Source organism: Macrobrachium rosenbergii, chromosome 41, assembly GCF_040412425.1.
Source record: "Macrobrachium rosenbergii isolate ZJJX-2024 chromosome 41, ASM4041242v1, whole genome shotgun sequence".
In the NCBI taxonomy this organism is placed as follows: Eukaryota; Metazoa; Arthropoda; class Malacostraca; order Decapoda; family Palaemonidae; genus Macrobrachium; species Macrobrachium rosenbergii.
In genome coordinates, this window is record NC_089781.1 from 75,321,775 (window position 1) to 75,346,660 (window position 24,886).

Here is a 24,886-nt window from a genome sequence, read left to right on the forward strand (position 1 = left end):
GCTGCAGTTTGGCATGTTTGATGACTGGAAGGTGGATGATCAACATGCCACTTTGCAGCCCTTTAGCCCAGCAGTTTTTTAATATCTAAGAGCAGACAGAAAAAGTGCAGATGGACAGACAAAGCCGGCACAATAGTTTTCTTTTCAGAAATCTAAAAATCGAGAGCCGACGTTTTTTTCTTTGTATGAAAAACCCTTATGCACTGTCGTAACAGAGGTGTTTATGACGGTTCATACCTATGGCGATTAAACCTTTAAATGAAATTCAGTCACAAAGTGGGCGTGTAAATTATTATAAAAAAATAAATTGCAATGAATTTCAGTTGAAAATATTCGTTTATTAACCCAGTTTAATACAGTGAACTTAACTGGTTTGTGTTTGTGTCTAAGAGAGAGAGAGAGAGAGAGAGAGAGAGAGAGAGAGAGAGAGAGAGAGAGAGAGAGAGAGAGAGAGAAGCTCAAAAGTAATTTTATCCGCAAATTTTTCCTAGGGAGGAAAGAGAGAGAGAGAGAGAGAGAGAGAGAGAGAGAGAGATCGTGCAACTCAAATATAAATTTTCTCAGCAGATTTATTGTTGCGTGTTCTCCCTAAAACGCCAGCGCGGCTGAATGGCATGAACGGTGATAGAAACACGTGGATCGTTGCACCAAACTGGCGGGCGATAGCGTCGGAAACTCAGGTATTGCGTTAGACGCTGCGTTGATAAAAATCGTCCGCTTATGTGTGAACACACCTGTTAGACTCCTTTGGCTTCGGAACGCGTGCTTGGAATCGCCGCGATTAGGATCGCCTCGTGTGTAAACAGGGCCTAGCACCTTGAAAATCGGCGACACCGGAATCATAATTATAATGATAAAACGAGTTTTTTTTTTTTTTTAATAAAATGGATATCCTTCGAACCGGATTTGAACCAGTGACCTATGGATGTCTGTTCATGTTTTCCAACTACAGTCCACCGCTCTACCAACTGAGCTATCGAAGGAGCTGGCTACGAAGAGAAAGTCTTAGAATATACTAAATGCAAACTGTCCTGTACTCGGCAACTCAGCTTAAGGCTCTTCTCGCTGTCGGCACCACAGACTCAAAAGATAGTCTACGTAACGGCGCTCCGCCGACCAGGTCTCGCTTCTTTCCCCACAACTATGGCAAAGCAGACTAAGACCTTCCTTTTGCAGTTATTCATTGACAGTGTGTCTGCTAAGCCGGAAAACGGTGCACAATGTTTCATCCGTTATGAAATGAATGTCTGGTAGGTAACCTGAGATCTGGGTAATATGATTAGACTATTTTTCATTCTGAAGCTTATAGGACGGTAACTCAATGTCGTTGTGCCTCGCTCAGAAAAAAAAATAACCAAGGATAAAAAAAAAAATTATAGAGCACTGAAACAAGCGTTTCACTGAATTTTCTCTTGAATAAACAATCACAGACCTGGGTGGAAACATGTTTGCATCAGTAAAAAAAAAAGTTCAAACACAAATTTGCTATAGTCTAAATTAGCATTCCTAAAAAGGCGTCGATGTGTAATATGCTCATCATGACACATTAAAAATAATTGAAATTTCAATTCTTTTTCCATTCAACGTTTAACATAAAAATCGACAGCCGCCGATTTTTTTTTTTCATATGAAAAACCTTCATGCGATGTCGTAACAGAGGTGTTTATCACGGTTCATACCTATGGCAATTGAACCTTTCAATGTAATTCAGTCACAAAGTGTGTGTATAAAGTATTATGAACAAATATTGTGTGTGTGTTTAATTTAACGTAAATTGATTTGTTTTTAAGCCAATGGCAGTAATTATTATTCTTTTGGAAAATGACCCTGTTTACTCCTCCCCGACATTTCTGACTTGTTGTTTAGTTTTAATTACATTGAGCTTGTTTTATTTCAGGGTGGTTTTGGCTTCTCGTCCGGAGCTGTATTCGGCGCTGTTTCTCGAGGACGGAGAGAGTTGTTTTTGGACCTTTAACATTTTGCGGGCCTGCCTTATTTTTGGATTATCTCTGGATTTCGAGATCTGCCTGTCTTCAGTTGCTGCTGCTGTCCTCCTTCGTGAGATTGATTATTCATCAGCCTCGCCCTTGGTTCAGTGATTTAGCCAAGGGGACCTCTCTGCCATCTGGTAAGGTGTGATTGCCTGTCGGACGGCCGTGTCCGTTGATCGTCTTGCGACGTTAAAGTGATTCTATCTTCTGTTTGTTCATTAATACTGCCTAGGGACCTCTCTTACGTTTGAAAAGGTCTCGAGTATATATATTATTCCTCTCGACCCATGATTTGAAGGCTGCGTTTGCCTCTACTACTGTTTTGAGCTCACTTAAGGGAAGCAGTTTATTTTATTTTTGGTTTAGTGTGTAATAAGTTAGGTTATTCTGTCTTTTCGACATCCTATTACTTTCAGGGCCCTCTCTGTAAAGTGTAATTGTATAGTCTATCTTAATTTGGTGTAAGAGTGTTTGTTATTCGATGTTTTCAGTGTGTGGTTGATTTTTGTGTTCATTTAATGTATTTTGTAAGACGGTGGTCATTTCTTTCTAAAAAGTTTGTATTAAATATTAAGGTTTTATTTTCAGCTTTTACTTATCCTCCTTGACACTCTGTTGGCCATTCCACCTATTGTGGACTTGGTCGTTAGTGACAATTTTAAGAGACTTGTGTATGTTTGATTGCGTGGGCCCATAACAATATATTGTAAGCATCTCAGTGGAACGTAATTGTTTATTAGCCCAGTTTATTGCAATGAACTTAACTGGTTTGTGTAAGAGAGAGAGAGAGAGAGAGAGAGAGAGAGAGAGAGAGAGAGAGAGAGAGAGAGAGAGAGAGAGGTTGTGCAACTCAAATGTTATTTTCTCAGCGGATTTATTGTTGCGTGTTCTGGCCAAAACGCCAGCGCGACTGAATGGCGTGACCGGTGATAGAAACACGTGGATCGTTAGGGTCCAAACAGATTCTGTTTGGACCCTGGATCGTTGCACCACACTGGCGGGCGATAGCGTCGGAAACTCAGGTATTGCGTTAGACGTCGCGATGATAAAAATCGTCCGATTATGTGTGAAACACCTGTTAGACTCCTTTGGCTTCGAAACGCGTGCTTGGAATCGGCGCGATTAAGATCGCCTCGTGTGTAAACGGGGCTCGCATTTTGAAAATCGGTGACACCGGAATCATAATTATAATTATAACGAGGCTTTTTTTTTTTTTTTTTAAATAAAATGGTTATCCTTCGAACCGGATTTGAACCAGTGACCTATGGATGTCTGTTCATGTTTTCCAACTACAGTCCACCGCTCTACCAACTGAGCTATCGAAGGAGCTGGCTAAGAGGAGAAAGTCTTAGAATATACTAAATGCAAACTTATGTGTACTCGGCAACTCAGCTTGAGGCTCTTCTCGTTGTCGGCACCACAGACGCAAAAGATAGTCTACGTAACGGCGCTCCACCGACCAAGTCTCGCTTCTTTCCCCACATCTAAAGCAAAACAAAGTCCTTCCTTTTGTAACTATTTCCCGACAGTGAGTGTGCTCAACCTGAATATGGTGCATCATATAATTTTGCCTCTCATTCGGGATATATATCGCATGCATTTTACGTATCATTCCGTTGTGTTTCATGTTATGAAATAAATGTCTAAAAGGTAACGTGAAATCGAGCTAATATTATTTGATTATTTTTCGTTCTGAAGGTTATTGGAGAGTATCTCAATGTCCTTGTGCCTCGCTAAAAAAATAAATAAAAAACAAAGAAAAGAACAAAGAATAAAAAAAATGATAAAGCAATGAAACAAGCGTTTCACTGAATTCTCTCTTGAATAAACAATCTTTACATCAATAAAAAAGAAAGTTCAAGCAAAAATTTACTATAGCCTAAATTAGCATTCCTGAAAAGGCATGGATGTGTAATATGCCCATCATGACACGTGAAAAATCATTAAAAGTTCAATGTTTTTCCATTCAACGTTTAACATAAAAATCGACAGCCGCCGATTTTTTGTTCATATGAAAAACCCTCATGCGATGTCGTAACAGAGTTGTTTATCACGGTTCACACCTAATGGCGATTAAACCTTTACATGAAATTCACTCAAATGTGTGTGAGGAAAGTATTATAAACAAATATATTGTAATGCATTTCAGTGGAAATTAAATTTTTTTATTAGCCCAGTTTATTGCAATGAACTTGTCTGGTTTTGTTTGTGTCTGAAAGAGAGAGAGAGAGAGAGAGAGAGAGAGAGAGAGAGAGAGAGAGAGAGAGAGAGAGAGAGAGAGAGAGAGAGAGAGTTTGTCTAGCTCAAAAGTAATTTTATCGGCAAATTTTTCCTAGGGATTGTAATAAGAGAGAAAGAGAGACAGAGATTGTGCAACTCAAGTGTCATTTTCTCAACGGATTTATTGTTGCGTGTTCTGGCTACAACGCCAGCGCGGCTGATTGGCATGACCGGTGATAGAAACACGTGGATCGTTGCACCAAACTGGCGGGCGATGGCGTCGGAAACTCGGGTATTGTGTTAGACGCTGCGTTGATAAAAATCGTCCGCTTTTGTGTGAACACACTTGTTAGACTCCTTTGGCTTCGGGACTCGTGCTTGGAATCGCCGCGATTAGGATCGCCTCGTGTGTAAACAGGGTCTAGCACCTTGAAAATCGGTGACACCGGTTATCATAATTATAATGATAAAACGAGTTTTTTTTTTCTTCTTTTTAATAAAATGGCTATCCTTCGAACCGGATTTGAACCAGTGACCTATGGATGTCTGTTCACGTTTTCCAACTACAGTCCACCGCTCTACCAACTGAGCTATCGAAGGAGCTGGCAATTTAAGGCTCTTTAGAATATCGGCACTACAGATGCAAAACATAGTCTACGTAACGGCGCCTCACCGACCAGGTCTCGCTTTCGGCACCACAACTCGGCAAAGCAGACGAAGACCTTCCTTTCAGTTATTTACCGACAGTGTCCTGCTTAAACCTTAAACGATGCATTATGTCGTTTGGCCTCACTTTCAGGAGATAAGACCTATCCATGCATTTGCATATTATCATTCCACAATGTTTCATCTGTTATGAAATGAATGTCTGAAAGGTAACGTGAAATCTGGGTAATATTATTTGACTATTTTTCATTCTGAAGCTTATAGGACGATAACTCAATGTCCTTGTGCCTCGCTCAAAAAAAAATAAATAAATAAATAACCAAGGATAAAAAAAAAATTATAGAGCAATAAAACAAGCGTTTCACTGAATTTTCTCTTGAATAAACAATCACAGACCTGGATGGAAACACGTTTGCATCAGTAAAAAAAAAAGTTCAAACAAAAATTTGCTATAGTCTAAATTAGCATTCCTAAAAAGGCGTCGATGTGTAATATGCCCATCATGACACGTTAAAAATAATTGAAATTTCAGTTCTTTTTCCATTCAACGTTTAACATAAAAATCGACAGCCGCCGATTTTTTTTTTTCATATGAAAAACCTTCATGCGATGTCGTAACAGAGGTGTTTATCACGGTTCATACCTATGGCAATTGAACCTTTCAATGAAATTCAGTCACAAAGTGTGTGTATAAAGTATTACGAACAAATAAATTGTAAAGCATCTCAGTGGAACGTAATTGTTTATTAGCCCAGTTTATTGCAATGAACTTAACTGGTTTTGTGTGAAGTGTCTGAGAGAGAGAGAGAGAGAGAGAGAGAGAGAGAGAGAGAGAGAGAGTTTATCTAGCTCAAAAGTAATTTTATCCGCACATTTTGCTAGTGATTATAATGAGAGAGAGAGAGAGAGAGAGAGAGAGAGAGAGAGAGAGAGAGAGAGAGAGAGTGTTTATCTAGCTCAAAAGTAATTTTATCCGCACATTTTACTAGGGATTGTAATGAGAGAGAGAGAGAGAGAGAGAGAGAGAGAGAGAGAGAGAGAGAGAGAGAGAGAGAGGTTATGCAACTCAAATGTTATTTTCTCAGCGGATTTATTGTTGCGTGTTCTGGCCAAAACGCCAGCGCGACTGAATGGCATGACCGGTGATAGAAACACGTGGATCGTTGCACCACACTGGCGGGCGATAGCGTCGGAAACTCAGGTATTGCGTTAGACGTCGCGATGATAAAAATCGTCCGATTATGTGTGAACACACCTGTTAGACTCCTTTGGCTTCGGAACGCGTGCTTGGAATCGCCGCGATTAAGATCGCCTCGTGTGTAAACGGGGGCTCGCACCTTGAAAATCGGTGACACCGGAATCATAATTATAATTATAACGAGGCTTTTTTTTTTTTTTTTTAAATAAAATGGTTATCCTTCGAACCGGATTTGAACCAGTGACCTATGGATGTCTGTTCATGTTTTCCAACTACAGTCCACCGCTCTACCAACTGAGCTATCGAAGGAGCTGGCTAAGAGGAGAAAGTCTTAGAATATGCTAAATGCAAACTTACGTGTACTCGGCAACTCAGCTTGAGGCTCTTCACGCTGTCGGCACCACAGACGCAAAAGATAGTCTACGTAACGGCGCTCCACCGACCAAGTCTCGCTTCTTTCCCCACATCTAAAGCAAAACAAAGTCCTTCCTTTTGTAACTATTTCCCGACAGTGAGTGTGCTCAACCTGAATATGGTGCATCATATAATTTTGCCTCTCATTCGGGATATATATCGCATGCATTTTACGTATCAATCCGTTGTGTTTCATGTTATGAAATAAATGTCTGAAAGGTAACGTGAAATCGAGCTAATATTATTTGATTATTTTTCGTTCTGAAGGTTATTGGACAGTATCTCAATGTCCTTGTGCCTCGCTAGAAAAAATAAATAAAAAACAAAGAAAAGAACAAAGAATAAAAAAAATGATAGAGCAATGAAACAAGCGTTTCACTGAATTCTCTCTTGAATAAACAATCTTTACATCAATAAAAAAAGAAAGTTCAAGCAAAAATTTGCTATAGCCTAAATTAGCATTCCTGAAAAGGCATGGATGTGTAATATGCCCATCATGACACGTGAAAAATCATTAAAAGTTCAATGTTTTTCCATTCAACGTTTAACATAAAAATCGACAGCCGCCGATTTTTTGTTCATATGAAAAACCCTCATGCGATGTCGTAACAGAGTTGTTTATCACGGTTCACACCGAATGGCGATTAAACCTTTACATGAAATTCACTCAAATGCGTGTGAGGAAAGTATTATAAACAAATATATTGTAATGCATTTCAGTGGAACGTATTAAATTTTTTTATTAGCCCAGTTTATTGCAATGAACTTGTCTGGTTTTGTGTGTGTCTGAGAGAGAGAGAGAGAGAGAGAGAGAGAGAGAGAGAGAGAGAGAGAGAGAGAGAGAGAGAGTTTGTCTAGCTCAAAAGTAATTTTATCGGCAAATTTTTCCTAGGGATTGTAATAAGAGAGAAAGAGAGACAGAGATTGTGCAACTCAAGTGTCATTTTCTCAACGGATTTATTGTTGCGTGTTCTGGCTACAACGCCAGCGTGGCTGAATGGCATAACTGATGATAGAAACACGTGGATCGTTGCACCAAACTGGCGGGCGATGGCGTCGGAAACTCAGGTATTGCGTTAGACGCTGCGTTGATAAAAATCGTCCGCTTGTGTGTGAACACACCTGTTAGACTCCTTTGGCTTCGGAACTCGTGCTTGGAATCGCCGCGATTAAGATCGCCTCGTGTGTAAACAGGGCCTAGCACCTTGAAAATCGGTGACACCGGAATCATAATTATAATTATAACAAGGTTTTTTTTTTTTTTAAATAAAATGGCTATCCTTCGAACCGGATTTGAACCAGTGACCTATGGATGTCTGTTCACGTTTCCCAACTACAGTCCACCGCTCTACCAACTGAGCTATCGAAGGAGCTGGCAATTTAGAGAAAGTCTTAGAATATACTAAATGCAAACTATCCTGTACTCGGCAACTCAGCTTAAGGCTCTTCACGCTGTCGGCACCACAGACGCAAAAGATAGTCTACGTAACGGCGCTCCACCGACCAGGTCTCGCTTCTTTCCCCACAACTACGGCAAAGCAGACGAAGACCTTCCTTTTGCAGTTATTTACCGACAGTGTGCCTGCTAAACCTGTAAACGATGCATTATGTCGTTTGGCCTCACTTTCGGGAGATACGAGTATATCGCATGCATTTGCATATCATTCCGTTGTGTTTCATCTGTTATGAAATGAATGTCTGAAAGGTAACGTGAGATCTGGGTAATATTATTTGACTATTTTTCATTCTGAAGCTTATAGGACGGTAACTCAATGTCCTTGTGCCTCGCTCAAAAAAACAATAAATAAATAAATAAATAACCAGGGATAAAAAAAAAAATTATAGAGCAATGACACAAGCGTTTCACTGAATTTTCTCTTGAATAAACAATCACAGAACTGGGTGGGAACATCTATGCATCAGTAAAAAAATAAAATAAACATTAAAAAATTTGCTATAAGCCTAAATTAGTATCCCTGAAATACACATGGATGTGTAACATGCCCATCAAGACACGTTAGAAATAATTAAAACTTTAATTTTTTTTTTCCATTCAACGTTTAACATAAATCGACAGCCGCCGATTTTTTGTTCATATGATAAACCCTTATGCCATGTCGTAATAGAAGATCACGGCTCTTACCTAAGTGAATTATTATTAATCAAATTTATTGTAATGAATTTCACTGGAAAGTATTTTTTTATTACCTCAATTTATTGCAATGAACTTAACTGTGTGTGTGTGTGTGTGTGTGTGTGTGTGTGTGTGTGTGTGTGTGTGAGAGAGAGAGAGAGAGAGAGAGAGAGAGAGAGAGAGAGAGAGAATCAAATATAATTTTCTCTGTAAATTTTTCATAGGAATTTTAATAACCTTCACTGGAGAGAGAGAGAGAGAGAGAGAGACAGAGAGAGAGAGCTCATATGCAACTCCACAACATCATAACCTAAAAAACTGAATTACCTCTGTCAAAAGCAGAGCGTTTTAACAAAAATAAAAACACGCTGAAAGCTTTTGACAATTTTTCAAAATGGTCCCGTAAGCGGATTTAGGTCCATCAAAGCAAGACTTTGGTGCACTTAATAACAATATGAACGAATAGATTATTCGACGATGCAGCGGAAATACAGTACATTGTTATGATTTTTATTATCATTATCATCAAAATGAAAACTTTGAACCAGCCTTGAAAATCCATTACCTTAATGCAAACTTCAGCAACAGGGAATGTCAAAATGCCAAAATGATAAATTTGTAGTTAACAAAAACAAAAGATAAACATAAATGAATGAAAATCATATTTCGATTATGCTTTGTTATAAAGAGTATGATAAACGATTGCAAGTGATAAATTATCAGTCACGTTACTTTCACCGTGTGACGCTCTAATTATTAACAATGCCAGGGATAAAGCCATTTATCATCTCGAATATAAACCAAAATATGAGTGAATCATTGAAATAATGATGATTCATGATGCCTAATCGCGCATTACATCCATATAATATATATGAAAAGAGTAGCAACTGGATAACTACGTCCTGTGCATACATAGGCTACCATGAGGCCAATCTTTTGCATGCATTCTCTCTCTCTCTCTCTCTCTCTCTCTCTCTCTCTCTCTCTCTCTCTCTCTTGCACACTAAGTCATCTATCTCTCTCTTTTCTCCATCAATAATCCTAAACAGATTTGTAATATGCCTATTATGGCATGTTAAGCTCCTGATACAAAAATATTTTTTTCTCTCGTAGCTTACAACATGCAATTCAGCAGATCCGATTCATGAGAAAATAACTAAACGTAAATGCCTTGACTTAACAGAGATATTATGACAGTCCATACCTAATAGAGATTCAACTAGTCTGTAATAAATATAATGTCTCAGTCTCTCCCCGAGACAAATATTACACAGATGTGTAATATATGTATCTATTTTTGAAGCAAATATACCTGCTTGTCATCTCTCTCTCTCTCTCTCTCTCTCTCTCTCTCTCTCTCTCTCTCTCTCTCTCTAATCATCCACACATACCTTCTTATAGTAAACCACCCTCCCTCTACCTGTAAAGATAGCAAGGCTAAATTAGCATCTGGCATTGCTTAATCATAATTTTTAGCAGCTTCTTCGATACGTCAGTTCGTAGAGAGGTGGACTTAGGCGAAGCTTTTTAAATAAATAGCAGTATGTGACTGGTTCAAATACGGTTCATAAGAAACTTGTTTCATCAATACCTGGAATTAGGAAGAAATAAGAGATAACTGCGTATGCTATAAACTTCTGATGACATCATAATCACAGAAAAAGTGAAAACGGCGATTCTACAGAAGAGCTCTGCACGGAGACATCGTTTATTAATAAAACCTTTTGACTGAATAATATAGAAAAGGGTGTATATGATCCAGAATAGGCGAGACAATTTGAGAAATTTACCGGTTTTCGCTTATGTTTTTACGTTCATCCCCAGGGGGATGGTACTGACCAGGGCGCCCAACGGAGCTTTTCTGTTGAATTAACGTGAAAGCAATTTCTCTGCTATGTTCAGTCAAGGTTCAATTGAAAATAAAATGACCTAAATTACTATTTTTCTAACGATTTGTTTATGTTGATGATCAGTACCGCCCACCTTCCGCAGGCCTTCGATAGCTCAGTTGGTAGAGCGGTGGACTGTAGGTGGAAAAATCTGAGCAGACATCCATAGGTCACTGGTTCAAATCCGGTTCGAAGGAAAATTTTTTTACATAAATCACGTGTTCCTAATGATGCTCTATGCCTTGATAATAATGATGTAATTAGTAAAAACAAATCAGCATATAAATCAGACTTAAAAACTGAAATTTTATAACCTATAGAAAATCAAATAAAAACAAATGTCTAGCGAAACCAGCATCCCGATTAAAAATAAGTTCTGGAATACTATTTCAAAGCAAATAAAAAAAAAAAATTAACAGCATTAACATTGTCGTAATGAAAGGAACTCTATTATTACTGATGAAAAATCAACGCACATTCAGCTTCCAATAAATGTTAGGAGAAAGAGGCCCATTAACGAAATTAGCGAGGATCCATTGGAGATATACAACAGATTAAGGACAAGATTAAAGGCTAGAAGATTTTTAAACAGGCGTCACCAGACTGAAAATCATAAAGCGTGGTCCTCTGAAGACAATAAGTTATTGTACGCTAAGAGCACTACTTTGTAATAAGTTTAGCTGTAAAATTGCGTTAATAACAAGAAGAAAATAGATATGCAAAATTTCACCTGTGGGTCTCTTTTTCTCCTCCTCCTCTTATTATTATTATTATTATTATTATTATTATTATTATTATTATTATTATTATTATTATTATTATTATTATTATTATTCAAAATGACTGAATAGCCTTAAAGAAACTTGCAAAAAACAGTTTTCGCAATACAAAACTTGCAAGTGAAAAACGTGAAATGCAGAGTAAAAATAGATAAGAAGTAAAATGGTATCAAGAAAAAGGTAAAAAATCCATGAAAATAAAACGATATTAATAAACGTAAAAAAAATCCATAAATATAAAACAATATTAATAAGCGAAGTTAAGTTCGAACCCAGTTACTTGCGGCGTATATTTAACATGGACCACAAATTGGCATACCCAAAAAACTTGGCCTCTCTCCCAGTTGGCGGAGAAGGTACTTGCAGCCTCCAAGTGGGGCAATGTACGAGCGTTTATTGCTTGCGCTAATGAATATTGCATGCATCTTTTATAATTACAGTTATTTTGTCCAATGTTAGGTTTCAGGCGCGAGTCAGTTTGTCGATAGTTATGATTAGTGCATTGCTAGTTCATCTTCCGGAGTTTGATCTCAGATACATTCAGGGAAAGCATTTAAAACAAATATTAGTTTTGTAAGAATCCATATATATGCTACGACGTATATCTGATTTGAAAGGGATCCATTTGCACAAATCTATGAATTTATACTCTACATTTTCACCTGTATACTGCTCCTGTAATCGGGGTTGATCCAAAGAAAAACAGAGCAACTGTATCGTTCATTCTTTTTAGCTGCATCAGGGATGATCCCTTGTGCAGGAAAATTCCGTAGCAACGGTCACCTCATACACAATAATACAAGGATCACCAGCAGTGTGTCGAACTCTGCACCTATACACACTGCACCACTCAACTTTATCCTACTAGTACTTTGTACCATCCTGGAATTAGGGCCTTCTGCTTCGACTCCATGTCAACACCGCCAAGCCCCATTTCAGTGAACCTCTTATCCTTCATCCCATCGTTCCTCAGTTATACAGCTTTATACATACGTTCCATCTTTAAGCCTATGACAACTTTCTTGTTAAGTTTTTATAATGTTCATCATTTGAATCTTTTTTACTCCAGATATACTATAAAATAATTTCATTTCTGCAAAGTCCAACTATTTTAATGAGCACTCAAAATCATCATAATCATATAGGAGAGCTGGCTCAACAGTTTCTTCGTACATCTACAGTAGCTTGTTCTTCAACTGACGATTATTTTTTTCTCTCAAACCCTGATACCTTTCTCGCTTTACCAATTCAGTTATTCATTCCTTCTCTCATCCTAGATTTATTCCCACCTCCCAAGATGAATGAACACTTGATTTTTTTAACCACACCTGCCACACTCATTTCACTAGCTTCATGGTTTTATTCACCCTTATAATCTTATTAGAATTCACGTTCAATCTTCTCTAACAAACACTGTCAACAGTTTCAACAGCTTGCTTTACTTTCACCAATTAATACTAATCTCAAGTAAAAAATCAACAACTTGGTGCTCCATTTTATACACATTTTGTTCTTACAAAATTACACCTCCAGCTTCTGACCTTTCCTTGGTTTCTCTCATTACTCCGATAAAAAATTAAGCAGCTACAGAAAAATAGTATACCTTTAACTGAAACCAACTTTTGTACCTATCAGGTCACTCCCCGACCTTCATATTTTAGATTAAGCTTTGCATTCATAAAAAAAAGTCAATACGTAGATCAGATGACAAGGATTCAAGATAAAATCTAGAATTATATAAGTAAAGAACAGGAAAAGCTGAGAATAATAATAGACGTTCGAAGTAGGCTTGTCAGTCACCTTCTATCAAACAGGTTAAAAGTCTGGCAATAAATGAGCTAGGTTACATGAACAAAAGTTTAATTGCCAGTTTTACAGAGCTTCATATAACATTCTTTAAAATGCATCTAAAACTAGTTTAGTAACAAATATAGAGAAGACTTCCCAACAAATATGAAAACATGTACAAACCATAATCAAAATTATTTTTCACAAAGTAAAATTATTAGAAAAATAATTGATTTTCTTTTGCATATAATTGGCTGTCTAAAACATAGCACAATAAATATCTAAAATAGCACTAAAGTTTACACAATTCATCACTTATAAAAAGATTTTCCTTCGAACCGGATTTGAACCAGTGACCTATGGATGTCTGCTTAGAATTTTCCAACTACAGTCCACCGCTCTACCAACTGAGCTATCGAAGGCCTGAGGAGATGAGATAATGTTGCTCAAGAAAATAAACAGGTTGATGAGCCATTAATGCCATCTTGGTGAAAATCGCACACCAACACTCCCATTAAGACACACACACACATTTATATATATTTATATATATATATACGTATGTATGCATGTGTTTGTGTGTTAGTGTGAGTGTGGGTTTTCATCAAGTTGGCATTGATCAGCATCTGTTTATTTTCATAAGCAATATTATCACGCGTTCTTAAGCCTTCGATAGCTCAGTTGGTAGAGCGGTGGACTGTAGTTGGAAAATTCTAAACAGATATCCATAGGTCACTGGTTCAAATCCGGTTCGAAGGAAAATCCTTTTTATTAATGATCAATTTTGTAAAATTTAGTGACATTATATACAGACTATATATATATATATATATATATATATATATATATATATATATATATATATATATATATATATATATATATATATATATATATATATACACAATCCTGGTCATGGGATTTAAGTCAGTGACCTCTGATTGTCCATGCAAAGTTCCAACTATAGTCCACCAGCCAACCTATTGAGCTATCCAAGCAATTATTAGTGGAAGAAATTTTAGTATCTACAAGGTACGTCATTATAAGTATACCTGTAACACTTCTTGAATAGAAATTTGAATATGGCTTCTGCAGTCTAGACAGAAATAGCGAGTTTGACCTACTTACGTACGTAAAAATAACTTTCGCTCGTTTTCCTGACAGCCAAGTTACTCAGTCAATTAGTTATGAAAAGGAAAGGAGAAATTATCTCATTTTTTTGTTTGTTTGTTTTCTTTTTTGTTTTAGGCAAAAATTAATCAACTTAAAATATATAGCACTGTTTTAAAGATTTATAAACGATGGTTTCTTTATACTGTGCCTCGGATATCTGTCACATGCAAGAATATTAAGCGAAGTGGAATTCCGCACCTGTTGGAAACCACATGAACGTGACCCAAATCCTATCGGGCGGCCATCAGAATCATATCACGTATTACCCATTACTCAAGCAAAGCGGGGTGATGCGGCCGCGTTTCTATGACGTCTTCATGAATTTCCGAAAACGTTATTTGTCCACTAATGTCATAAGCAAACAAACACTGATGCACAGTAGACATGATGTGAAATCGTAGCAATTTGCGGTACATGTTTTCAAAGGAAAAAGAAAAGAAAACGGTATATATACATAATATATATATATATATATATATATATATATATATATATATATATATATATATATATATATATATATATATATATATATATATATATATATATATATATATATATATATATATATATATATATATATATATATATATATATATATATATATATATATATATATATATATATATATATATATATATATATATATATATATATATATATATATATATATATATATATATATATATATATATATATATATATATATATATATATATATATATATATATATATATATATATATATATATATATATATATATATATATATATTGATACCTCGACAGATCTTTATACGCAAAACGGAAAGAAAGATGTGATGAAAGCTAGAAATAATGAATAAATTAGAAAAGTAAGACACCGTGGCTGATTTTACCTATTTCATTCTCTCTCTCTCTCTCTCTCTCTCTCTCTCTCTCTCTCTCTCTCTCTCTCTCTCTCTCTCTCTGAATAATAACTGTTTTATCCCTTCCTTGACCAAATCAGCCTTCCCCCCCCCCACCCCGAATTTTTGTCCTCACACAAAAGACTTACCTCAAACACCATGAAAGACTGACGGACAGTTAACAGAGTTTGTTCCTAAAAGTGGGTATGGATCGAGAGATGGAGAATATTTAAAGAAAAGGAAAAGGAATATATATATATATATATATATATATATATATATATATATATATATATATATATATATATATATACATATATATATAATATATATATATATATATGTATATATAAATATATATATATATATATATATATATATATATATATATATATATATATATATATATAAGGGAAAGAAAGAATAAAGGAAAACTGGAAATAATGAATAAAATTAGAAAACTAAGTTACAGTGGCTGATCACGTGATGTTGAAGGCACTGAGATGCTCCATACGTCTGAGCAGCTTTTATCACAGCAGGCAATATAACCCACCGTTTTTGTCGCAACGTAAGTTTTTGAAAGTGGAAAAATTACCTGACAATTAAAATAAAATTTCTCTTCCTTGCAGGAAAGTGGAGTCAATGTAGACGTCCCCTTAAGATTAAAGGAAGCAAAAAAAAAAAAAAAAAAAAGGAATATATCCTACTAGAAATAAAATTGGGGCTTCTTTTATGCAATGGCAAACTACCTCCTCAAATGGAATAGATTAAATGATTCAGGTAGTACAGAGGATGGGAAAAGTTTTTTATTACGGAAATTGTAAAAGCTTGTCATTAAAATGCAAATCGTAAAAGGTTTCGATTCGGGAAATAAAATTCAATTTGCATACAACTGACACAATCATAATAGGCTTTTATATCATTACGCAAGATCATATATATATATATATATATATATATATATATATATATATATATATATATATATATATATATATATATATATATATATTATATATATATTTATATATATATATATATATATATATATATATATATATATATATATATATATATATATATATATATATATACTATATATAATATATATATTATATATGTATGTGTACATATGTATGTATATATGTATGTGTTTTTGTGTGTAGGTGTGTTTTGTGCATATGTGTGCGTGTAAACGCTAAAAATTTCATATTTTCAGATATTTGTACTTAGAATCATAAAGACATAATAATTATATCTTACCAGATAGTGGGTAAAATGCTACTATACGTAGCTTTAGTCGATAATTTGATAAGACTTACATAAACACTGGTTATCGTAAGATAGTAAACCAGAGGTAATGACAATACCCTCTTTATCAAGGTATCACGTACCTTGCGAAGTAACTAGTTAAAGTATCTAATATCACAATTCTGTAAGAAAGAAAATGCCTATATAACCACGAACTTATTACGGGTTTCTTCTTAGTTTATTTGTCTGCTATTGTATTTTAAGTTGGATAGAAACTGATCTGCTTCTTTTGAAAACTCATGTCCTTTTCCAGCCAAGGGCAGGAGAAATCAAGATTTTGACCCCGAATGAAGCAAAAGACCTTTCTGCCTCCTATATAATGGAATTAAGGTTATAAAGGTCAGGGAAACCCGAAATAGGAAGATAACTCACATACAGCATCATTAAAGCACTGCAAAAGAGATCGCCCAAAGAGTTTATTGCAACCATTACCAAGGCTGAAGGTCTAGAGAAGCAATATGTAAGTCGATCATTTAATTTCCTCCTGTGTTTGTCTAGTCTCAGCTGAAGAGCTCATGTTAAAGTTTTCTCTTGGAGATTTTGAAGTATTTGTTGTCTTGTTTGGTGGGTGTGTGTGTGTGTGTGTGTGTGTGTGTGTGTGTGTAAGAGAGAGAGAGAGAGAGAGAGAGAGAGAGAGAGAGAGAGAGAGAGAAATTTTTTTTCCTTATCATACGTTTTTGATACTGCATCTGGAACATTTTGACTGTGCGAATCTTACATTAGACATTCAATTTAGTGGATGATCATTCTACCCATTTCCCATAACCTAAAGATCATTTAAGCTTTCCCCTTAGCTATAATTATAATTATTCTTGTCCTTGATAGCTAAACATCAAGATAGCCTTGCTTCTAAAATAAAATTTCTTTCCCCGATCATCATAATTACAATATAATGTCACTTGAAATTTCGGGGTTGATTGCCGCAAGTGTGAGGAGTCATATAAATGATACTTATTAAATCGCCGCGGCACACATGTGCCTGCAGGTGTGTACTGATAAATTCCACAGTTTAACACCGAAGATTTTCTAAGCCTTTATGCACTGAACTTTTTTTCCATTTTCGGAAAAGTAATGATTAATTCTCGAAGAGAACACTGAAAATAAATAAAAAGATAAAACAATATTCTAAAAACGAAGGGTAAGGATAAATTTTGCTTAAATGAAAGACAATTAACCATATATTCACTCAGAACGATACAGGCGGAAGACAATCCTTTGAAAACTATATATCTTTCGTCAATAAAAATATTAAAATGAAAAAAAAAAAAAAACTCACGTTCAAAGGGCCCTAGTTCAGTTCTCGACGATAGGTAGCGATAATAGTAAGTTGCAATAAAAAACCCTACAAATCTGTTATTGTTAGAAGTTAAGATTATGCAACTGGAAATTTGTCGAATGTCGTGGGTCGTAGCCATGGTGGAATATAGAAAGGCTAAAACCTTGATTCAAATTTTATAATGGTTAAATACGCATATATGCAGTATCTATATTCAAACCATAGAGGTAGAATATTGGCTTAATCTTTCCTCCAAGATTCAAACCCTTCCCCCCCTTCTCTCTCTCTCTCTCTCTCTCTCTCTCTCTCTCTCTCTGAGTATGCATCTCTCACTCTCTCTCATATATCTATATATATATATATATATATATATATATAGATATACATATACACACATGTATACATATATATATATAGATAGATATATATATATATATATATATATATATATATATATATATGTATATATATATATATATATATATATATATATATATATATATATATATATATATATATATATATATATATATATATATATATATATCAATGAGGAGGCGGACATAAAGTCTTGCTAAAATGAGTCAATTTGTTCCCGACGTTTCGTAATGTCTTTATTACATCACACGAACACACACACACACACACACACGTATATATATATATATATATATATATATATATATATATATATATATATATATATATATATATATATATGTATACATATATTATGTGTGTGTTTGTGTGTGTAGTGTGTGTGTGTGTGTGTAAGTGTGCATATTTATAACAATATACATACATATAAATATATATGTGTGTGTGTGAACAAAGCATTCCCATTCCAGAACCCGACGCAGCAAGTAGCTGAATGAAAACAGGCTCTCGGCAAAAACGGTGCAGTGACGTCAGCACTCCTGCCAAACAGTGAAAAGAGCTTTGGTCACATGCCAATTAGAGCTTTATTTTTTACCCGCAAAGTTTTGCCTTCAGCTTTAGGTTTAAAAGTGACTTCGTTAATTTACTGGTATTCATTCCTCCGGCAAAAATGAATTCCAACCTTTGTCTCTGACCTTTGATGACGCTGAAGGTAATAGTGCGCCTTGGAGAGAGAGAGAGAGAGAGAGAGAGAGAGAGAGAGACTTGGAAAGATACTCTCCGAAACACAAAAGTTATAGTATTTAAGGCCTACATAAATATTCAAATGCTCATTTGAAATGGGTTTATTTGAAATGAGTTTTGTTCCGTGTACTTTTAAAATTCATTTTTTTATAAATTATACCATATATATGTATGAGAGAGAGAGAGAGAGAGAGAGAGAGAGAGAGAGAGAGAGAGAGAGAGAGAGAAACTTCTGATAATCTAATTATGTAACCAAGCTCATTCTATTTCCCATCTTCTACCTTTAATTGATATCATTATTTTGTGAATTCTTTCGACTTGCATTACTCAGATAAAAACAATACCATTGAAAAAATCTATTAAATATGCCATTAAGTGTAAAATTACTAACGATAATTATTACAGTGCAGTTTACGAACAAGCTGATCTTGCGATTATTGTAATTGGTTTTAAGTATCTGAGAAAAAATGGGTCAATCCGCTAGGGTTCAATCATGCAAGATCAGGAAATGACTCTGAATACAAAGGAAATGAGACCCATATTGAAATAATAATAATAATAATAATAATAATAATAATAATAATAATAATAATAATAATAATAATAGCATAAGTCTTGAAATGGAGAAACAAATCCGCAATTGTGTATGGGTAAATAAATCAAAAAAATAAATCTCTACAGAAAGCTTTCGGGAATCTGTTCGATTCCCCTTTTCAATCTGGCGCGGTGATGTAAAAATACTAACCAAGTAAAAAATACAAAGACTGTGGATCTGTTTCTGCAATAATAATAATAATAATAATAATAATAATAATAATAATAATAATAATAATAATAATATTATTAAGTTTTGTTGAAAAGGATGGCTGCATTGTGCGAATTGATTTTACATTAATTTTTTCAATTTTTCTTATAAATAGAAAAAACTCAACATAGAATCAGTTCGCACAACGCATCCATCCTTTCCAACAAAACATGCTTGAAAGAGGGTCTATTCCAATAATAATAATCCAATAATAATAATAATAATAATAATAATAATAATAATAATAATAATAATAATAATAATAATAATCACACATCACGCATGTCTAATGATGAACTCTCTGGAGTGTAGATGAAGCTGCAATGGAGTACACAGTAAGCAATAACATCCATGGCATTCATTTCTAATTACAAGTTCATTATAATTTTAATTTGCCGTGATACCAGGTCACGTATTCCTTCATTTAAATCCAGTCAGCTGGACTGAATGAACCCAACCGTAATTTGTTTTTCTAAGTCTGCTTAATAAGTGATTGGCGTATATTAAAGAATGGAGGAGAAGAATTGCAGAAAGATGGAATATCCTACAAACTAAGAATTACGTCAAGCTTTATAAAATTCAACAGAGAGTTTCACCTGCGCCATTTACGAAAAGGGAAAATTTATTCTGTTCAAATTATGAATGTGATCGATTTTGGTAGAAGAAATAGATTTATTCTCTTTAGTTGAGGAAGGGGAAGTACTTTAGCAGAGGAAATGTAGTATGGTGATTAATTATGTTCAGACAAAGAAAGGTGAATTATTCAGTTAAAAGATATGCGATTTATTGTACAAGAGGGAGATATGGGATTCTAGAAGTACAGAAGAATAATAATAAAAAGGACGGATAAAGGTGATTTATTCTATTCTGACTACGAAATAAGATTTACAATATATTTGTAAGGTTATCTAGCCTATTTAGACAAAGAAAAGTGATATGTTCTATCCAGACAAAGAAACGTGGTAAATTCTAGGAGAAGAAAGACTTTTTAGTCAGTTCAGGCAACAAAGCACTATTTTCAAACCATTCTATGATTTGGTAACTATTCTTGAACAAGATAAGTTATCACGAGCGAATCCAGTAGCCATTCTTCTTTGAACCGAATTTGAACCAGTGTCCTTCATGGATAAAATAATTATCCTCAAAACCGGCCGAGAACAATTGACCTTTGTGAATAATGTTAAACTTCGCCTCAATTTTACTCCAATGATCTATGTGGATAACATGTTATCGCTCTTACTACACAGGAGCCAGTGATATGGAAATCTGTTTTTTGCGGGTTCCAAATACAATCCACCAGTCTACGAGCTGACCTATGTTAAACTACAAAGATGTATTGAATAAAATACTACAATGCATATTTTGCCTTCTTTCATCACCGTTTATGAATTGATCTACTTAATAATAATAATAATAATAATAATAATAATAATAATAATAATAATAATAATAATAATAAATTGTTGTAAGCGGTTACTAGGCAAGTCACCAAGGTCTTCTAGAGGGATTTATTCCAATGAAGACCAATCAAAGCTGGATAATAAATCATGAGTTCAATTAGGAACAGAAAAATAAAACAGGCAAAGGGTTTTGAATTATATGATAAAAAAACTTTCCTATATTATTAATATATATATATGAAGACATAATGGTTTCAAAGTGGTTTTATCATCATAAGTTATATATATAGGATATAGAAAAGGTGAAAACATAAATATATTTGAATTATATATATATATATATATATATATATATATATATATATATATATATATATATATATATATATATATATATATATATATATATATATATATATATATATATATATATATATATATATATAATTTTATATATATAAATTATATATATATACATATTCATATTATCGTATTTTGTTTTGCAATGGATCTTGAATCTTTTGACATCATAATCTCTAAACAAATTTACTAACTGTTCAGTGGATAAGATAGCAATAATAATAATAATAATAATAATAATAATAATAATAATAATAATAATAATAATAATAATAATAATAACGCACCTCTTCAGGGGATATCGTACTATACTGAGTTTACATAAATAATTCGAAACAATAGAACAATTATACACATGTGACTGTATCAACAATTCTGAACGAGATTTTGTACATATTTAATATCCTTGAGATTTTAATATCTGAAACCTGATATGACTAATACATTATAAGCAGCCAACCTTGCAACCATATTTTGTAATAATCAAGTAAGCAATTTCATTGCAACTATGAATTATCAGTTATTAATCGACATATATGAAAAAATAGTTAACCTTCGAACTGGATTTGAACTTGTGACATATATGGAAACAGTTACCTGACATGAATGAGCAGTTAGCCTTCGAACTGGATTTGAACCAGTGACATAAACGAATCAACAGTCATCCTTCGCACTATAGTAACCTATGGTTGTGTGTCTAGCGATTGCCAACTATATATAGCCCACAACTTTACCAACCGGTCTATGAAGAAATCTGAGAAAAAGTTACTTGAAGGAAACCAAAAAAATAATTTTCAATCGTATCAACACAATACAGTGGCGAATGAAAGCACTCTCATCCTTGATTTTTATGTGAATTATTGAAGAAGTTTTGAAATCGGAAAAGAAATGGAAGAAAATTTCCTCGACTGTTACTTTTCGCTTTTATCAAATAGCTTGATAACTTCGTATAACATAATAGTTTAAAATTTATATTTGATTTATGCTGATACTTATTTAGAGAACGAAACTGAAGAAAAAAATATAAATGGATTAAGAGAAAGCACACTGAATTTCACCACTGTGCATAACGCGTGGACAAATAAGAACTTGATCCCGCCGTTTTGACAAGAAAAATTTTCCCCACTGACTTGGGTTTCCTTTATAAAAACTACGCTAATTTAGGATTTCACATAAACAGTAAAACCTAACTACCTCTCCTTTTTAGCAGTCTAACAAAATAAAAATACAGATAATAACCAGAGAATCTCAGTCAATGTTAACATTTCCTTCACAATATTCCGACTGACCGCTACTGACTGGAATCTCAACCCTCAGTTCTGCAAATGAAGAATCCGCATTCTAAATTATTCAGGACCTCTTAAAATATTTGCCGCATTTGATGGATGTATTTGCGCAACAGCGCAACAGCTGCATGATTTATGCCCCCTAATGTACGCCGTACTAAATACCCACAAAACCCCGAGCGCATTCTGAAAGAGAAGATTTATAAACAGATATATAAATGTACAAACATTTAGTCTTGATATGGATTCAATATACTGTTTGTATATATATATATATATATATATATATATATATATATATATATATATATATATATATATATATAATATATATATATATTATATATATATACACAGTATATATATATATATAAATATATATATATATATATATATATATATATATATATATATATATATATATATATATATATATAAATATATATATATTTTTTTTTTTTCTTTTTAGGACCTGCTTATGTATATGTGTATACATGTGTACATATATATATATATATATACACATGTATATATATATATATATATATATAAGCAGTTCCTCAAAAATGACGTAAATAACTAGGAGTAATTGTTCGAAAACACAGTACGCTGAAACAATACTTATTTTGTTTTTCCTTGACATTAATCAGACTGCCTGAATAATGTATGAGAAATTGTGAGTAAAATGATGTGAAGATGAAGATTGATGATGACGACAATCAAACATTTCGCTGAAAGAACCATGTTGTAGCTTTCGCAAAAACACGCATCATCTTCAATAATATTTTGTGAACATTAATAATAGCAATCAAAGTAACACTAATGATTGCAATAACACTTTCCATTTGCCGGAAAAGGCGACGGCTACACTCCAGTATTTATCTCGCGTATTCAGTGATACTAATAGTGCAGACACGTTCATCTGGGAAAGATCTCAATTTTATTGTAATTCTAATTCCAAATCGGCGACCTTCATTATCTACGTAAATCAAGGAAGATTCTAAGGTAAGTTCCAGTAGTTTTCCTTTTGTTCATAATCGTGGACCCCCCTTGGTATCTAACACACGCAAGTAGGTTACGCATACAACTTCGTTTTCACTTCAGATGTTTTCATCCAGTTTTTATACCTCTTCGTACAAGTAACGTAATCATTTTGCCCCTCGCAAGTTCCTAAGGACCAGAAAACCTAACAGTGACCCCTTTAGCCATCCACTTTTACTTTCATGGAGCAACCATCCATTCATTGTTACGTTCTGTTTTGACATTGTAAGTTATTATTCGCTTTTGTCTTCTCTTCGGTCACTCCAACTTCCAATATCTCTTTAACCACTGTTGCTGTCGCCTCCCACACGCAAATCAAGAGCAATGCAAAGCTCGACCATCTACTCCCACTGCATACAGTCAAAGTTATTTAGTAAACGGCGGCCGTCAGAGGTAAAACAACTTGCTAAATATACCATCACCATTATGCGAATAAAGCAGTCAGATATCTCAATCTGAAATGACAGATATTTAATTATTGCAAGTTTCAAGTTACCTCTGAAATTAACGAGTAGAACACAAAAAAAAAATTTAATTTCCATTCCGGTCTTCTGTAAACTCAATATAAAAACAAGTAAAAAATGCGACGAATTTTCTTCGGGGCAATTGAGTTTTCTGTACAGCGTATAATGCTGTATGAAACTTTCAGCCACGGCCTAAGAAACTTTCTGCCACGATCCGCTGGTGGCCTGTGTTGTTGATACCTATAGCGGTGGCAGACGTATGATTATGGCTAACTTTAACCTTAAATAAAGTAAAAACCACTGAGGCTAGAGGGCTGCAATTTGGTACGTTTGATGATTGGAGGGTGGATGATCAACATACCAATTTGCAGCCCTCTAGCCACAGTAGTTTTTAAGATCTAAGGGCAGACAGAAAAAGTGCGGATGGACAGGCAAAGCTATCTCAATAGTTTTCTTTTACTGAAAACTAAAAATGTGATTAAAAGGACTGGTACTGATTTAGGGAAAGGCGAATGACGTTACGTGTCCTGGAGAAAAGAAAAGCAAGCAGAAAAAAATCAACACAATAATATCTGTCCCCTCATCTCCCAGCCCTCGTTCCAAACCTTGGTCCGTATGCCACTATAATAACACTACCACTCGTAAATGAAAGATTTGTTTTAGCACATATGTTCGAATGTA

At 34.3% G+C, this 24,886-nt stretch overlaps 8 non-coding genes across 8 annotated transcripts; 2 read left to right on the plus strand and 6 right to left on the minus strand.

The window, feature by feature from the left end:
• Positions 1-891: 891 nt before the first annotated feature.
• Positions 892-983, minus strand: TRNAY-GUA (transfer RNA tyrosine (anticodon GUA)). Its single transcript is given in 2 exon segments — positions 892-927; positions 947-983. It is a non-coding gene; the product is annotated as a tRNA-Tyr (tRNA).
• Positions 984-3,225: 2,242 nt separating this feature from the next.
• On the minus strand, positions 3,226-3,317 carry TRNAY-GUA (transfer RNA tyrosine (anticodon GUA)). The gene is given in 2 exon segments: positions 3,226-3,261; positions 3,281-3,317. It is a non-coding gene; the product is annotated as a tRNA-Tyr (tRNA).
• A 1,402-nt stretch (positions 3,318-4,719) lies between these two features.
• TRNAY-GUA (transfer RNA tyrosine (anticodon GUA)) lies at positions 4,720-4,811 on the minus strand. Its single transcript is given in 2 exon segments — positions 4,720-4,755; positions 4,775-4,811. It is a non-coding gene; the product is annotated as a tRNA-Tyr (tRNA).
• Positions 4,812-6,292: 1,481 nt separating this feature from the next.
• Positions 6,293-6,384, minus strand: TRNAY-GUA (transfer RNA tyrosine (anticodon GUA)). Its single transcript is given in 2 exon segments — positions 6,293-6,328; positions 6,348-6,384. It is a non-coding gene; the product is annotated as a tRNA-Tyr (tRNA).
• Positions 6,385-7,767: 1,383 nt separating this feature from the next.
• On the minus strand, positions 7,768-7,859 carry TRNAY-GUA (transfer RNA tyrosine (anticodon GUA)). The gene is given in 2 exon segments: positions 7,768-7,803; positions 7,823-7,859. It is a non-coding gene; the product is annotated as a tRNA-Tyr (tRNA).
• A 2,760-nt stretch (positions 7,860-10,619) lies between these two features.
• On the plus strand, positions 10,620-10,712 carry TRNAY-GUA (transfer RNA tyrosine (anticodon GUA)). Its single transcript has 2 exons — positions 10,620-10,656; positions 10,677-10,712. It is a non-coding gene; the product is annotated as a tRNA-Tyr (tRNA).
• Positions 10,713-13,411: 2,699 nt separating this feature from the next.
• On the minus strand, positions 13,412-13,504 carry TRNAY-GUA (transfer RNA tyrosine (anticodon GUA)). Its single transcript has 2 exons — positions 13,468-13,504; positions 13,412-13,447 (listed from the first exon to the last, which is right to left on the minus strand). It is a non-coding gene; the product is annotated as a tRNA-Tyr (tRNA).
• A 244-nt stretch (positions 13,505-13,748) lies between these two features.
• TRNAY-GUA (transfer RNA tyrosine (anticodon GUA)) lies at positions 13,749-13,841 on the plus strand. Its single transcript has 2 exons — positions 13,749-13,785; positions 13,806-13,841. It is a non-coding gene; the product is annotated as a tRNA-Tyr (tRNA).
• Positions 13,842-24,886: the final 11,045 nt, after the last annotated feature.